Genomic DNA, 16,576 nt, shown 5'->3' with positions numbered 1-16,576 from the left:
CTGCCCTTCCTGTCGCATCGCGGACGCGTCATCAGAGCGCCGCCATCATGGTAAGAAATATCGCTGGGAACATCGCGAGATTACGACATGATGTGTATGATGGAAGGCGAGGAGTGGATCTCTGCCTGCTCCGCCCCATCCAGAGGTCTACAGACCAGAAATCCTACATCAAAACTGAACTTTTTAATGTACAGTCTCTGTCAAATAAATCTAGCCTGATACATGATCATATCCTTCAGAATAATATTGACCTGATGTGCCTCACTGAGACCTGGCATCAACCAGAGGTCTTTTCATCATTAAATGAAGTTTGTCCCTCTGGATACAGTTATTTGCACAGGGCTCGCTGCACTGGACGAGGTGGGGGCCTGGCGGTTATTTACCGCGATGCTCTCAGACTTTCTACTCTGTCTCTTCCTGATGTGTCCTCGTTTGAATATCTGGCTTTTAAATCAAAACATCCTTTCAAGATAAATGCAGTTCTGATCTACCGGCCGCCAAAAACTCACCCATCTTTTATTGTAGAGATTCATGATCTCTTCACTTCTTTCTGCTCTCTATCCTCTAATAATATTATACTGGGCGATTTGAACATTCATATTGAAAATCCTTCCTCTCTGTTGACAGCTGAATTTTTAAATGTTCTGGACTGCCTTAATCTTACACAGCATGTTGATGCTCCCACCCACGTCAGGGGGCGCACTTTAGACCTGGTTATTTCGGACTTTCCTTCCATCAAAAATGTGTTGGTATATGACCTGGGCGTCTCCGATCACAGCATCATCTCCATGGATATTTCCTGCCCGTCACCCCTCCCAAAGCCTAAACGTGAGATTCATTTTCGAAATATAAAAAGCATTGACCCTGCCATCTTGTACTCTGATCTTAAACTGCTGGCTACAGTCAATCTTCCATCAGTCAACGAATTAGTTGAACATTATAACATCTCACTCCACTGCCTTCTGGATATACATGCTCCACTCAAAACAAGAACTGTGTTTTTTTTCTCGTTCTGCCCCCTGGTTTACGGATGAACTGCGCAAGATGAAGGCTGGTGGCCGTGCCATTGAGAGGCGTGTCAAATCATCTGGCTTGGTGGTTCACAACCTAGCCTATAAACATCACCAGATGGCCTACGCAGCGGCCCTTAAACAAGCCCGGTCCATCTACTACTCTAACATCATTAATAACAGTCCAGGAAATTCCAAACAACTTTTTGCCATCTATAAATCATCACAAAAATCAAATCCAGACTGAACCAACAGCAGAACTCTGCAACAGGTTTCTTGCATTTTTTCAAGATAAGGTCAACTCCATCCGGTCTCAGCTTTCTGGTTCCCCAGCTCCATCCTTACCTCCCGCTGGTTCACATCCTCCTTTTTTTAAACACTTTGACTACAGCCACACAGATTGAAGTAGAAGGTCTCATCAAAAAGATGAAGCCTTTCACCTCTCCCCTGGATCCCTTCCCTACAGCACTCATCAAATCAAATCTGTCGGCCATTAGTCCCCTTCTTACACAAATAATAAACCATTCATTCAATTCTGGCCATGTCCCACCGTCACTTAAAACCGCCATTATCAAACCTCTTCTGAAGAAACCCAACCTCGACCCAAAATGTCTCGCCAATTATCGGCCAATTTCTCATCTTCCATTTTTGTCCAAGGTGCTAGAAAAAGCTGTTTTTGTGCAGTTACAGGAACATCTACAATGTCACTCATTGTTTGAAACATTTCAATCTGGTTTTCGTACTGCCCATAGTTCAGAGACAGCACTGTTGAGGGTAACTAATGACCTTCTTATTTCTGCAGATTCTGGATCCCCCTCTTTGCTCATTCTCCTTGACCTTTCAGCAGCTTTTGATACTGTAGATCACCATATCCTCCTAAGTCGTCTCCACTCTGACATTGGTCTCCGTCATTCCACATTGGACTGGTTTACCTCTTACCTCGCTGACAGGACAGAGCAGGTTCGCTAGGGATCTGCTAGGTCCAGAACAGCCCCGGTCACTTGTGGTGTCCCCCAAGGATCTATTCTAGGTCCTTTGCTTTTCATTCTATACATGCTGCCATTGGGTCGTGTCATCAGTCAATACGGTATCTCTTTTCACTGTTATGCTGATGACACTCAGTTATACCTGCAAACTGACTCAAACCTATGCTCTACTCCGGACCTTTCATCATTATCTGCTCTCCCTTCATCTTCTGCTTCACCTACATCTCTAGCCCTCTCTAACTGCCTGGAGGAGATTAAGGCATGGATGAGTCAAAATTTTCTCCAGTTAAACAGCTCAAAAACCGAAGCCATACTAATCGGCACCCCTCATCAGGTAAAGTCATCACCTATTACTACTATCTCTTTCTCTTTCTCTAAAACTCCGCCCCTTTCTCACTTTCTCTGATGCAGAGAAACTCGTCCATGCCTTGATTTCCTCCAGGCTTGATTACTGTAACAGCTTACTTATTGGTGTATCAAGTAAACACCTTCAAAAACTTCAATTTATTCAGAACTGTGCTGCCCGAACTCTGATGAAGGCACGCAAATATGAACACATTACTCCCATTCTTCAGAAACTTCACTGGCTCCCCATAACTTCAAGAATTCAATACAAAATCGCCCTCATTACTCATCTTTGCATCCATAACAATGCCCCTCAGTACCTCAAAGATCTCCTTACCCCTCAATCTTCCACCCGTAACCTCCGGTCCCTAACTGCAAACCTTCTCCATCAGCCACGCTCAAGACTATGTACCATGGGAGACCAAGCTTTCTGCTGTGCTGCCCCTCGCATCTGGAACTCCCTCCCTGAATATCTGCGAAAACCCCAGTCAGTGGACAATTTTAAAAAAGAGCTAAAAACTGTTTTGTTCAGGCAGGCTTTCCTAAGTGGACCTTAGGCTTTGTTATTTTTCCTTTCTTTTTATGTATTTTATTGGTTACTGATTTTAGATTGTTTTATTGTGGTTGTTATTGTATTGTGGTCTGTAGCACTTTGAGATTCTTTTATGAAAAGTGCTTTATATATAAAATGTAATATTATTATTATAGTTGCTGATGTAGTGACACAAGTAGTCAAAGCAAATCATGCATGTAATTAACTGCATGTTTTTCAGTAAATAAATCAGAAAATAAATGTGAAGTAACTGTGTTTTAACTGTGCGTTTCTGCTAAAAAAGATGAATGAAGATTTCTGTAAAAGTATTTTGCACTTATTTATATTAAGATATTTTACATTAATTGTATGGTTTTTTTATGGCAGCCGTTGCTGACAGTCATTTGACTGTTTTTTTTATGGGATTTTTTTACAATGAAGGTGTTTGATCGTAATAATTCAGGAAATAGTTGTAAAATAACAGTGTTTTTCTGTAAAAAATGTAAGGAAAATTTCTGTAAAAGTTTTTTGCATTTCATTTAAATTACGATATTTTACTTTATTTTTACGGTTTTGTTTGGCAGCCGCAGCTGCCAGTCAATGACCGTTTTTTTACGATTTTTTTTTTACAGTGTAGTTTATATCATTCTTTTATTTATTTAAACTGTTATTGTGAACATGCACTATATTTATGATTAGGACTTACCGGTATAATGAAGATTTACGGCTATATATGTGTCAGTTTCACTAAACGGCCCAACGCGCTCGCTGGCGCGGACATTTAAGGAGGAATGGATGTTTGCTTCATGTGATAGGCTTGGTGAGTGAAATTATATTTGTATTATCTTTCTGTATATGTATAATTTTCTTTAGATTTTCTGTCCAAAAGTGACCAAAAAGACATTTAACTCCAGTTTACCATCGGTGTCGCCAAACTGCTCAAACTGCTCAATCTCCAAAACGTTCGTACGCATGGGTCAGAGTTTGCATGCAGGTGCGCAAACTTTCCCGTCAAGTTCGTTTTTATAAATCACATGGATGGGATGGGAGACCTCTTGGGAAAACCAGTTTGCTGCTGAAAGAGTTGTTGGTGAGGCCATTAGGGGGCACTGCTCATTCTGTGGTCTGTGTGGGTCCTAACACCCCAGCATAGTGATGGGGACACTGTACTGTAACAAGCACCGTCCTTCAGATGAAACGTTAGACCGAGGTCCTGACTCTCTGCACTCAAAAAAATATTATGTTTTCTTTAATTAACCTTTTTATGTCAACAGGTCCCACATAACTGGGTTACATTAAACAAACATAATTTGTTCATGTAACTTAACAAGCAGAATCACAGGAGAAAACCGGAATGTTTAAGTCACCATTATTGCGATCAGTGTTTGTTTTAGTTGGGCTCTTGACCCTCATATCATTAACATTACATTTTGTTTGGCTGCTGTACATGAGTTATAACAGCCAGATGAACAAACAGAAAATGTGATCTGATGGTGTTGGTTGTGTTTTAACATAATCATTATTTCACAATCATTTGACCTGAATCACTGAACTCATACCTGTTCCATCGGTGCAAATCTTCATTATACCGGTAAGTCCTAATCATAAATATAGTGCATGTTCACAATAACAGTTTAAATAAATAAAAGAATGATATAAACTACACTGTAAAAAAAAAATCGTAAAAAAACGGTCATTGACTGGCAGCTGCGGCTGCCAAACAAAACCGTAAAAATAAAGTAAAATATCGTAATTTAAATGAAATGCAAAAAACTTTTACAGAAATTTTCCTTACATTTTTTACAGAAAAACACTGTTATTTTACAACTATTTCCTGAATTATTACGATCAAACACCTTCATTGTAAAAAAATCCCATAAAAAAACAGTCAAATGACTGTCAGCAACGGCTGCCATAAAAAAACCATACAATTAATGTAAAATATCTTAATATAAATAAGTGCAAAATACTTTTACAGAAATCTTCATTCATCTTTTTTAGCAGAAACGCACAGTTAAAACACAGTTACTTCACATTTATTTTCTGATTTATTTACTGAAAAACATGCAGTTAATTACATGCATGATTTGCTTTGACTACTTGTGTCAAAAGTGCTGGAACCCATCTGGAAGTAAATCTCGTCATTTCCGGTTGTGAGAACGCTTGGCGCGGTTGTGCTGCCGCTTCACGCTGGTACCTGTCTGTCTGCTGCTGTTACGTTCGTGTCTTTTCTTGGATATGTTTTTCTCTGTTTCAACCCTCCTGGATTATTCGCTGGACTACTCTCATACCCTCTAAATTTTTGTGAATTCGCTGGACTATTCCCAAAACTTTTGGATAACTGGATAACTGACCTGGGTGTCCCTGTGATCCCTCACACAGATCGACTGCGAGTCCTCTCCGTCAATATCCTGTCATCCCTCTCGACACCTGATACTGTGAGTCTCCACTCTCTTTGTCATTTGTCTTTTGCGATGTAAATCCTTAGTATGGTTGGGTAGCCGTCCCTTCTGAGGATTGTTGACTCCGACGCGGTTCTGGCTAACGCAGTGAAACCGATAAACTGTTGTGTTAGGTCGAACGGGTCATCACTCGTCATGTCGTCACATCTACACTGGCAGTTTCTGTTTCTGTTTTTTGGTGGTCTTATCTGGATCTTCCTGTCTGTTGATGAGACGAATCACAGTTTTTCCCCCAAGATGGCTTTGCAATATTCCGTTGCTCATCTCAGATCATTAAAAGGAGTTTCCCGCCTGGCTCCTGATACTTATAAACGCTGTGAACAGCTCGAGGTTTTACGCCGACCTCGCTACATTCACCGGTCGCGGAAAAAACTCCGGAATTATTATTACTCGCCCCCCAATAATATTCCGGTTGTCTCTACCATCACCCGTGTTCTGGATACAACACAACTGAATAAAAGACATAGACATATCAACTTTGGAAATTTAAGATCGCTGCGTCCTGATCTTTACCTCGGAATCTGCAGACGTGCATCACCTGACCTGCGATGTGCGCTGCTAAACACCCGCTCTCTAACTGATAAAGCATCACTATTGAACGACATAATCATTGACACTGACCTGGACATGCTATTTCTAACGGAAACCTGGCAGGTGCCAAATGACTATTTGAGCTTAAACCTCTTAACGCCGCCTGGATACATCTTTTTTTCTCAACCACGTCTTCATCGCAGAGGTGGAGGGCTGGTTGTAGTTTGCCGTGAGACTATTAAAATATCCAAGATTGAGTTACACGATGTTACAACATTTGAATATTTAGCGCTGAAAATGACGGGCCAAACGTCACTGGTGGTAATTTTAATTTACCGACCACCAAAAAGTCCCTCTGACTTTTTTTCTGATATTAGTGAGATACTTACTGTACGTTCACACCGCCGCCGACTTGAGCGTCAAAGAAGCTCTGGCCGCTCTGTCAAGGACGCTTGTCAAAAAGCACGGGGAAGCTCGTTGACGCTTTGGACGCTCTGACGTAGCAGGGAGAAGAGAAGTGTCACAACATGAAATGTAATAAACAGAAAAAAACAAGCAATACATTGAAGAAACCTTTTATAATGACAGCATTTGTATAACTGTTTTGGTCACTTTTGGTCGGGGAAAAAAATAATAATTAGCTATTATTATTATTATTTTTTGCTTTAGGCTATTATTTGCATTAGTGCAATTGGTCAAATCTTTGTCACTGTGAGCAAATGAATTGCATTCCCATGCCTCGTTCTTTTGTAACTGGTCCCTGTAAGCAAACAACGTCATATCATATATGTTAGGAAACCCAGCAACAGCGATTATCAGCTTCTCCTCCTTCTCGGAACTAATGTTTTGGTAGGAACGAAAGTTCACATCGTATGTTTCTCCGGAATCAGCCAGAGTGAAGGACGTCTTTATTCTTATTGGTTTCTGGCGTTTTGCCGCTGCTTGCCGCTGAACCGCGTCATAGCTCATTACCATAAAGTTGAGCTTCTTTCAACTATCTGATTGACGCTCAAAACGCTCAAAACGCCCAAAACGCGACGCCGAGGGATTTGACGCTCCTTGCAGCTGAGAGAAGCCAGCTTCCATTGAAAATGAATGACTTCCGGCCGCTTTGGAAGCTCAAGTCGGCGGCGGTGTGAACGCACCTTTACTCTTGTCTGTGCTTGTCATTCATCTGTTATTTTGCTTGGTGATTTTAACATACATGAAAACACTGCACAATGCAAAGAGTTGATGTCAGTATTGGACTGTTTCAACTTGACTCAAAATGTAACTTTTGCCACTCACTCCAGAGGCCACATACTGGACCTCATATGTACATCTGGCTTAAATAATATTCTTGTTAACGGCTCTGATTTTGCACTTTCAGACCACAAACTTATAAATTTCAGTTGTAGTTTTCCAATATCTATGTCTCCTCAGAAGAAAATGCTGACCTATCGTAAAATTAACTCTGTAAATTTAATTTCTTTTTCTGCTTCTATAAGGGCTTCTACTTTATCAGAATGTCTACTGTCTAACCATCCATCAGAAATCTGCTGTACTTACAATAATGCTCTGTCTCAAATACTTGATTTGCATGCCCCTGTTAAAACTAGACTGGTTCCATCTACTCTTGCCTCACCCTGGTTCACTCCCGAACTTCGGATGATGAAAACTGAGGGTCGCCGTCTAGAAAGACTATACAGGAAAACTGGACTCATTGTGCACTCTTTAGCTTTTAAAGAACACCTGCTCAACTACCGGACCGTCCTTAACAATGCAAGATCCACTTATTTCTCCTCCACTATTAGAAATTCCTCGTGCAGACCCAAATCACTCTTTGCTATGGTTAACAAACTAACAAATCCACCACAACATGTTATGTCAGGCTCTGTTGAGCTTGTAAATAGCTTCTCTAAATTCTTTTCAGACAAATTGATGTCTATCACTTCTTCCATCACCAAAAACAAGCATACAAGCGACTCAAACTTAATGATAACTGGACCAGCCCACTTGTCAAACCCTCTCTCTACTTTTACTCTGACTACTCCTGTTGCCATAAGTGACCTAATTGTGAAGTCAAATTCTACATCCTGCCGGCTCGATCCTACACCTACTGTTCTACTTAAGAAGTGCGTCCTCGAGGTCGCACCATTCATAACTCACATGATAAACTGTAGTTTAGCCCGTGCCATTGTCCCAGCGGAATTAAAAACTGCTGCAGTGACTCCCATTCTTAAAAAACCTGGCCTTGATCACCTAAACATGGACAATTACAGACCGATATCAAACCTAACATTCTTAAGCAAAATCCTTGAAAAGGTTGTTGCTTCTCAATTACGCTCTTATTTGGATATGAATGGTCTTTTTGAACCTTTTCAGTCGGGTTTTCGCCCATCTCACAGCACTGAAACTGCTCTTCTGCGTGTGGTTAACGACATTCTCTCATCGATGGATTCAGGGTTAATAAACATCTTGATGCTCCTTGATCTAAGCGCCGCTTTTGACACAGTCTGCCATGAATTGCTTATTTCTCGGCTTTCTGATATTGGTATCACTGGTTCCGCTCTTTCCTGGCTTATTTCCTATATCACTGACAGAATGTATTATATCACCATACAAGGTCATAATTCTGCCACCAATTTACTTACACGGGGCGTTCCTCAAGGTTCGGTTCTTGGTCCACTCTTGTTTATCATCTACATACACCCACTTGGTAGCATCATACGCAGGCATGGACTACAATTCCATTGCTATGCAGATGACATCCAAATTTACCTCACCACCAGCTCCGATAGACCATCCCTGCCAGATTCACTCACTGCATGCATCAGGGACATAAAGCATTGGATGTCCCTTAACTTCCTCAAATTAAATGATAATAAAACTGAGATATTAGTGATTGGTTCTCCAGTTTCAGTCAAAAGGATGGACCAGTCCTTCTATATTGATGGTTTCCATATAAAGCCTTCATCACTGACTCGCAACCTCGGTGTCTTATTTGACTCAACTCTGTCTTTTGGCTCTCATATTTCTTCCATTGTTAAAAACTCTTTCTTTCATCTTCGAAATATTGCTCGTCTAAGACCATCTCTCACTTTAGCTGACGCCGAACTCTTAATTCATGCATTAATCACATCACGTCTGGATTATTGCAATGCTTTATTTCTTGGCCTTCCCAAAAAACTTATTGCAAGATTGCAGTACGTCCAAAACTCAGCAGCAAGAGTTCTCACCTCCACCAGGCGTTCTGCTCACATCACTCCGGTGCTTCATGACCTTCACTGGTTACCCGTTTCATCACGTATCCACTTTAAGGTATTGCTTTTAACATATAAGGCATTAAACGGTCTTGCACCCCCATATTTGTCTGATCTACTTTACACCTACCGTCCTGCACGCTCTCTCAGATCAACTGAACTTGGTTTACTGTCCATCACTCGTTTTCGATTATCTACAGTAGGTGGAAGGTCATTCAGTGTTAATGCGCCAACATTATGGAATTCACTGCCCCTTTCACTTCGAAATATCTCATCAGTGACTGCTTTCAAGACACAGTTAAAAACATATCTGTTTAACATGTACTTCGCCTAAATGTGATTATATGTGTCCTTTGTGATTGTAAAGTTGTGCGTCAGTGTTAAATGTATTATAAAGGTACCATGTAAAGCGACCTTGAGCTTTGGAAAGGCGCTATATAAATAAAACTTCTTCTTCTTCTTCTATACCTATTTCTGAGTTAAGTTTACCTTATGGATTATAGCAGCACTGTCATTGTAGAGCATACAATTTGTAGCCTTTTCACAAATGATCAAATCAATAAAAAAAAGAAACTTCAAAACAATATTTTTTGGCACACAGACATCAAGAATCAGCCTGTGAATCTCAACAATTTTACAAAAAAATTACCATGTCAAATTTTCTTCCATTGTCTTGTAACCTTCATTTCAAACTTTTTTTTTTTAAATATAAAATAATCAGATATATATTGGATGTATTTTGTCTTTCGGATACGGAGCAAATCCCTTTTTTAATCTCTCTAAAAACATGTTGTATTCAATCATACGAGTTGATTAATACACATCTTGTTTAGATTTTCATCAGCGATTTCATGTGAATTCACCATTGCGTAAAGTTATCATGAATTCTCAAGAAATCAGGTTGCAAAGTTCATCTTAGTGCGATGGGAACTCAAGTTTGTCCAATATGAAACCTCACGAGAGACAGCAATTATTTCTAAAAACACACACACACATTATCAGCGATATAAAAAAGGCACCTTCCTCATCAGTTATTCTGAGGATTCGTTGTCGTCTGTGAGCGAATGACTTTTCTGATCTTCTCTTCTTGTCGTTGCTCTTGAACTCCTGTAAAATAACGAAAAGAAAACACAGAATCTCAAAAAGAGACAACAGTATTTTCAGGTAAGTTTGGGGTTGAAGTTCAAGATCAATTTATCAGTGTATATCACAGGTTTATGTGATTATTTCAAACAGTTAAAACTGCTGTGCAGAGACCTCTGGAGGGGCAGGTGCTCAAAGTATAAAAGGGAGCACATGCGGAACAAGGCTTTAAATAGGGCTGTGCTCAAAAAATCAATACAGTAATATGTCAATATGGATGATTCTGTATTGATACAGTAGCAAATGCATTGATGCAGTTTTGAAAAAGAAACAGAACAGAAAAGACAAATTTTAAGTTTAAAAGTTAAAAAAAAAAAATTATGTGCAGTGTGCACCTATTAATAACTCTGGGATTAGAAACTGAAGTATCTTAAGTTGTCCCAACCTAATGGCTTTTTCTTCTCTGTTATACAGAATAATAAAGAACAGCTGTTATAGTAAACTGTGTAGGACAAAATCAACGTGGCCCATGTTTCGTACAGTATAGCTTTATTTAATGCCATATCAGCATCTATGGCTATTTTCATGGCATAAACTGATTTACACAAATACAAGAGTTACATTTATACAATGAAAAGAAAAACAAAGCAAACAGAAACAGCAATTAATACTTTACAAGATTTTTAACATTAATGTGATACCTGTTCTGGTACATTCTTACTAAAGTCCTTAAGTGAGTGTGCTGCCTTTGCTGTTGTTGTTACTGCTGCTGCTGCTGCTGATACTGCTGGAGCTGATCTGAGACTGTAGACATTAAAAATACATAGCTGATTAAATCATTTTCATGTGACCATGACAAGATGTAAAGATTGCTGACAGTGTTTGGAACCTTCACTAGCTCACTGACCTGCTGTAATATAATATAATAATATAATAATAGTAGCCTATATAATATTACTAGGGGAGATTTTTACTGTGGGGTGGTGATGGCGCAGTGGATAAGACACATGCCTTTGGTGTGAGAGACCTGGGTTTGAATCCACTGTGAGACACCAATGTGTCCCTGACCAAGACACTTAACCCCTAGTTGCTCCAGAGGCGTGCGACCTCTGAAATATAGCAATTGTAAGTCGCTTTGGATAAAAGCGTCAGCTAAATGAATAAATGTAAATGTAAATGTAATGTTCACAGAGGCTTCTGCACACAAAACATAAGATATTGGTAAGCCTATGTGATAATAAGCCTAAACTCTTACCAGATTTTTGATGATAATTTTTATGGCACTATACGTTTTTTAAATAAATACTGTAATAATAATATTAATAATAATAATAATAGTTTAAAGTAAAAATAATAGTTTTTAGTCAAATAACATAAAAAGACCAGGGGCCTCATGTATCAATCTTGCGTACGCCCAAAAACTTTGCTTACGCCAGCTTTCACGCTCACGGTCAGATGTACTAACAGTGAAATTAACGTGAGAATGTGCGTTCCTCCACGCCAATTGCATGTCTGGCGTACGTACATTTCTCATAGTTTTTGTCCGTTGGCGACTCTTACAGGTAATGAAGTTAAGTTGCAAACATTACACAGCGAATTGTTCTACAAGTCTATCGCACTGCCACCACTGGGAAGCATTGCTATTAATTTGCAATTTATAAAATAATTTACATATATTGTCACACGAGCCTTATGGGAATATTCTATCAATTATGCAATTAAGTAAGAACATATAAAAGCACATGCAAATTGATACAACCCTTAGTCTATGGCAATGGCAGCTTTGGCCTTATTAGAGGACATTGCTAATGGCAGAATCCGAAGAGAACGAGTTTTTAGGGACCCCAATGGTTTTCTGGCCCAGGATGATGACTGGCTTATCAGCCGGTTCAGATTTCCAAGGGCTATCCTCAGGGACGTGCACAGGAATTATGAGGGGCAGTTGCTCTGACCTGAAAAAAGGGCTTCCTGTACATTCAGTTGTGCTTCTTGCTCGTATTCAGTTCTGATGGTAGGCTACGGGCAACTACGCATGATTTGTAGTATGATTGCGTAAAGGGAACAGGAATTCCGGTAGGGAACAGAATCGACTGCTAAACCCAGGGCCGATCCTGAACTCCCCCTGGGACCCTAAGCAAAAGGGGCCCTCTACCTGACCTGTGACGCCGTGAGCTATGTAAACCATTTGCCATTGCCACACAATCACACCTGACACTTCAGTGCTCCCAATACAATCCTCCCTCCTTTAAACAAAACAGTCAAAGAATAAGTACAACAATATAGAACAGAATGAGGTTCAAACAAACAATATTTATTGAATAGAGTATTTTCTATAGAATGTTAACATAACAAGTGAATATTAACGTAAACATAAATAAGAAGAAAATAATAAATTATAACCCTGAGCTTTGGCTTTTGGGATTAACTTTGGTTCTCCATACAGCCTGGGTATTTTCGGCATCAGTATGATTTTTATTTATTTATTATTATGCATGTTGAAGCAATTCTTGATTTATGGTTATTATTTACCGAGGGATGTGCATCCATATTGACCAGTATGTCCAGCTAATCAACATTTTAAATTCAATATAGCCTATAAATCAATAGTCAATCAATGTCAAATTGTCAATACATTGCTTTCTATCTTGCATAATTAGTGCAGTTGTTTAGAGTTTTTAAATACACTGAGACTAGATAATCAGTTTCTTGTTTTATAAATGTGACTTTGATTGGGCGTGCCATCATTCACGTGCATGTATTGTACAGTATGTCTGGTCTCCACATATTTCAGCTTGAAAAATGCGAGTTTCATTTCGTGCACGCGCATATGAACGCACGATAACACACGCGACGCGGTTATGTTTTCCGAGCTGCAGTAAACAAACACAGTTGCACTTTGTCGTTTATCAAAAACAAACGTAATAATTTTTTTTATTTTACTCTCACTTTTGTCAGGCACAAAGTGATGCTAGAGATGCACTGCCTGCCCAGCTAGGTTAGCAAGACCGAAAAACATCAAACTTTGCTGACATCAAACTTAGAGAGGAGAGAACACAAGTTTACCTGATTGTTGTTCCCGCAATTCACTCTCATGGGTTTTTTCTTCTTCCTCTTTTCGTGACCAGAAGGATAGTTTCGCTTCATTTTGTCATGGATGTTGTACACATTAATTGACACGCTATGACACGAGATGGAGGCGGGGCCTTAAGTAATTTGTGGGGTCTTACGCACCGGTCGCGTGCAGCGCTGCAGCCACGTAAACAGTTTGCCCTTCCCTTACTGACTTTCACTTTCGGTGCACGAATGGAAGTGAATGAGGCTTTGCGATTTAAAAAAAAATAAACAAAAAATGTATCTAGGCCTATGTGAAATTCTGCAGCCATTGTACGATTTTTTTTTTTTTTCTCGGAAGGGCAACTTGAGTCGAGAAGGGCATATGGGCAGTTGCCCGGGCAACCTGAGCAACCCCCCTGTGCACGTCCCTGGCTATCCTCTTGGAGCTCTGTGCGGAGTTGGGTCCGAATCTAAAGAGAGAGACAGCGAGGAGCCACGCAATACCCGTTCCCTTGCATGTGCTGACAACACTTGGTTTCCTGGCAACTGGCTCTTTCCAAAGGGAACTGACAGACCGCTCAGGAATAAGCCAGTCGTCTTTGAGCCGCGCAATGCCAGCGGTATGGGTCGGGATCATCCGCATGTCTACCAGGTATAAGGTTCCCATATGATGCTGTTGACCAGCCAAACGTACGCAGAGATTCAGACATCTGTTTTTTTTTGTGCGTACGCACATTTACAGCTTTGTCCGTACGCAATGTTTTAGTATGAATTCAACGCAAGTCATTGTACATGAGGCCCCAGACCCCTCGACGCCCGTGAAACTTTTCTCCCTCAAACAGCAAGCTAACGTTACTTCTACAGCCTACACACAGCAATATAAACAACATCTCAGCATGCTCTTCACGTCGTTCTTGTAAAATAATAATAATAAGTAAACAAACATCAAAATCACTTCGCTGAGAATAAAACACCACTTACCAGCAACCGCAGAGTTGAAGATATCCTCTGGTAGTGCGCGTAGCCGTGCGAAATTAAAAAATGCGCGTGCAGCGTGAGGAATCGTCCCGGATGAGTTCGTCAGGTGAAAGGTCATCATGTGGGTCATTTTATTTACGGCTAAATTATTATTAATTAATTTTACTCATAGTTAGATGGGGCAGGCATCCACAAAAGGGCCTTTAATTACAAAAAAAGGGAGAGGGAATTTTGCCTTGACAAAAGGGCACTTTGGGCACCAAGGGGCAAAAGGGCAGGTGCTCGAGCACCCAAAGCCACCCCTCTGCACGTGCCTGCTTCACTACATCTACTAGATCATCTGAGGGATTTGACTGAATCAAGATGCTGCTGATCATTGAAGCTCTTCTTCTCATTTTAGCTGCTCTAGGACAGGTAAGCTTGTGTTCTAGTATGAATATTACAGACATGAATACTGATGATGTGATCATTATGATTTATGTTGCTGCAGGATCACAGCGCTGCTGCTGGACAGACATTTCCATTGGATATGGCACCGAATTCAGTCGATGACTATTATTACGGCTAAATGGCACATCTGGTGAAGACAAAATATCTGAAGAAGGAAATCAACAACTTAGCTAAATATAAAATTAGTTGGAAATTAGGTGAAATGTTTGTCAAGTTCCCAAAAGATCACCTGACAAGGAATCATTTAATCGCCATTTATGTGTACAGTGATAGTAATGTATATCACCATTTTAATCCTGACACTCATTATGGTAAAAAACAGTACAAACACAATGCATACAATTGGTATTCACTTTACTTTCTGTTAACAGAAACAATACAGATTCTGAAGAAAACACACAATAAATGCATGTCAACGTATCGTGGTACAAATGTTGAATTTAATAAGAACGTTCTGAAGAAAGAGGTTCGATTCGGTTCATTTTCATCCTCCTCTCTTGATCCTAATGTAGCACGAGGTTTTGGAAGTAAATCTTGTTTTGAAATCTACACTTGTGAAGGTGCTGATGTGTCTAAATATTCTAAGTATCCCGATGAGAGAGAGGTGCTGATTCCTCCATATGAGAAGTTTAAAGTCACTGCTGTCAGAACAAGAAAATATCAGCACAATCTCTGGTGTGACACTGTTTTCACTTTGAAAAGCTCTGGAAAAGTAAGTTACCAGAACTGTGCAGTGGAATTCAAGAAACCATACAATTATTGATATTCACTGAAGAAAAAAAGTGCTTGGAATTTCAGTTTCACACAAGTAGCCTAAATATAAAAGAGGTCTTCCTCTCAATTTAGGCAAATAAATAATTATTTGCCAAGCAGACAATTTTTGTTCACTTATAATTAATCTGAAATAAAACATTTATATTGGCTTTAAAGCGATTGTGTATCTATTCGTTTCATCATTTACATGTGTTTGCATCACAATTTTAGTTCTTGCCATCAATTTAACTGCCAGCAATAAAATATGAACTGCTAAATGACCTTCTGGGCACAATGCAGAATGAAGATACTGGTTTAGTTATATTGAAAGTACACCCTCAGTTACATCTGAACGATGATCATTTTAAGGAAATAGTTTTTGGGAAAAGGGTAACTTTTCTTAAATTGGTGTTGGCATTTATAATAATAAAGAAAAATGTCCTTTTGTCCCTAAAATGGCCTCTTCGGCCTCAATACACTCAGAAAACAATGTTTTGCTGCTTGTTCAATTTAACTGAATTAGTTAATTAATTTAACTGAAAAGGTTTACTTATTTTTTATCTTGCTGAGGAGCTTCTTTGATGTTGGATTTTGTTTGGTTTTCATTGTGAGTGACGCTTGTGTTTTTTGATATTGTACAATTCAACCATACCCGAATTAAAGACCAAAATTACACATTAAAAATACAATTTGAATATTTTTTTTTAACCTTGTATATAGACACCGCACTCTTTTGCTGTCATTTGTTCAATGTGTCTGGATATTTCACGAGACAGCTTTGCCCCCTGCTGGCCAGATCTGGCAGCAACACATATTACACATCCCACTGTTGTTTTGACTCAAAGTTTGGCAACGCTGAGTCTGACATTAACAGACATCCCAAGTTCAAGAGACCTTGCATGTGTGTGCCTCTTGAACTGTATGTAAAATCATCCACTGCCCCCCCCCCCCCCCCCCCCAAACCCAACACAACCCGTCACATATCTGCTTGTGCAACACAATGAATTTACATCCTAAACCTTATTTTTTTTACATGATCATATACTGTGTTATCCAATCAACTATTGCTGTTTTCAGGTTTGCGTGTGTCCCCCCCCCCCCACAAAAAAATCATATTTACTACACATTTGTATGGATACTGTGTAGTAAA

At 39.7% G+C, this 16,576-nt stretch overlaps 1 pseudogene across 1 annotated transcript; it reads left to right on the top strand.

The window, feature by feature from the left end:
* Positions 1-14,530: 14,530 nt before the first annotated feature.
* Positions 14,531-16,110, top strand: LOC143710993 (NAD(P)(+)--arginine ADP-ribosyltransferase 2-like; annotated as a pseudogene). Its single transcript, XR_013194716.1, has 2 exons — positions 14,531-14,637; positions 14,714-16,110. The product of XR_013194716.1 is annotated as an NAD(P)(+)--arginine ADP-ribosyltransferase 2-like (transcript).
* The last annotated feature ends 466 nt before the right edge of the window (positions 16,111-16,576 follow it).

This window comes from Siphateles boraxobius, unplaced genomic scaffold, assembly GCF_051911475.1.
Source record: "Siphateles boraxobius isolate OS27281-9 unplaced genomic scaffold, OSU_SipBor_1 49, whole genome shotgun sequence".
Lineage (NCBI taxonomy): Eukaryota > Metazoa > Chordata > Actinopteri > Cypriniformes > Leuciscidae > Siphateles > Siphateles boraxobius.
This window is presented reverse-complemented; position numbering and strand designations above follow the sequence as displayed.